Consider the following 2,182-nt stretch of genomic DNA (forward strand, 5'->3'; position numbering starts at 1 on the left):
CACAGGAAAGGATTAGATACATAGCTCAACAGACGGTATCACACAGGACAGGATTAGATGCACAGCTCAGCAGACAGTATCACACAGGAGAGGATTAGATACACAGCTCAGCTGACAGTAACGCACAGGAGAGGATTAGATACACAGCTCAGCACACAGTATCACACAGGAGAGGATTAGATACACGGCTCAGCAGACAGTATCACACAGGAGAGGATTAGATACACAGCTCAGCAGACAGTAACGCACAGGAGAGGATTAGATACACAGCTCAGCACACAGTATCACACAGGAGAGGATTAGATACACGGCTCAGCAGACAGTATCACACAGGAGAGGATTAGATACACAGCTCAGCAGACAGTATCACACAGGATAGGATTAGATACACTGCTCAGCAGATGGTATTACACAGTATAGGATTAGATACACAGCTCAGCAGACAGTATCACACAGGATAGGATTAGATACACGGCTCAGCAGACATTATCACACAGGAGATGATTAGATACACAGCATAGGATTAGATACACAGCTCAGCAGACAGTATCACACAGGACAGGATTAGATACACAGCTCACCAGACAGTATCACACAGCATAGGATTAGATACACAGGTCAGCAAACAGTATCACACAGGATAGGATTAGATACACGGCTCAGCAGACAGTATCACATAGGAGAGGATTAGATACACGGCTCAGTAGACAGTATCACACAGGAGAGGATTAGATACACAGCATAGGATAAGATACACAGCTCAGCAGACAGTATCACACAGCATAGGATTAGGTACACGGCTCAGCAGACAGTATCACACAGGAGAGGATTAGAGACACAGCTCATCTGACAGTATCACACAGGAGGGGATTAGATACACAGCTCAGCAGACAGTATCACACAGGATAAGATTAGATACACAGCTCAGCAGACAGTATCACACAGGAGAGGATTAGATACACTGCTCAGCAGACAGTATCACACAGGAGAGTATTAGATACATGGCTCAGCAGACAGTATCACACAGTAGAGGATTAGATACACTGCTCTGCAGATAGTATCACACAGGAGAGGATTAGATACACAGCTCATCAGACAGTATCACACAGGAGAGGATTAGATACACAGCTCAGCAGACAGTATCACACAGGAGAGGATTAGATACACGGCTCAACACACAGTATTACACAGAGGATTAGATACACGGCTCAGCAGACAGTATCACACAGGAGAGGATTAGATACATGGCTCAGCAGACAGTATCACACAGTAGAGGATTAGATACACTGCTCTGCAGATAGTATCACACAGGAGAGGATTAGATACATGGCTCAGCAGACAGTATCACACAGGAGAGGATTAGAAACACAGCTCAGCAGACAGTATCACACAGGAGAGGATTAGATACACTGCTCAGCAGACAGTATCACACAGCATAGGATTAGATACACGGCTCAGCAGACAGTATCACACAGTAAAAGATTAGATACACTGCTCAGCAGACAGTATCACACAGCATAGGATTAGATACACAGCTCAGCAGACACTCACACAGTATAAGATTAGATACACTGCTCAGAAGACAGTATCACACAGCATAGGATTAGATACACGGTTCAGCAGACAGTATCACACAGGAGAGGAATAGATACACAGCTCAGCAGACAGTATCACACAGGAGGGGATTAGATACACAGCTCAGGAGACAGTATCACACAGTATAAGATTAGATACACTGCTCAGCAGACAGTATCACACAGGAGAGGATTAGATACACAGTTCAGCAGAAAGTATCGCACAGGAGGGGATTAGATACACGGCTCAGCAGACAGTATCACACAGGACAGGATTAGATACACAGCTCAGTAGACAGTATCATACAGGGTAGGATTAGATACACAGCTCAGCAGACAGTATCACACAGGGTAGGATTAGAGATACAGCTCAGCAGACAGTATCACACAGGAGAGGATTAGATATACAGCTCAGCAGACAGTATCACACAGTAGGGGATTAGATACACAGCTCAGCAGACAGTACCACACAGTATAAGATTAGATACACGGCTCAGCAGACAGTATCACACAGGAGAGGATTAGATACACAGCTCAGCAGACAGTATCACACAGGAGGGGATTAGATACACAGCTCAGCAGACAGTATCACACTGTATAAGATTAGA

The sequence above is a fragment of the Phyllobates terribilis genome, unplaced genomic scaffold (assembly GCF_046119375.1).
Source record: "Phyllobates terribilis strain yellow unplaced genomic scaffold, ASM4611937v1 Scaffold_27__1_contigs__length_16484149, whole genome shotgun sequence".
NCBI classification, from domain to species: Eukaryota; Metazoa; Chordata; class Amphibia; order Anura; family Dendrobatidae; genus Phyllobates; species Phyllobates terribilis.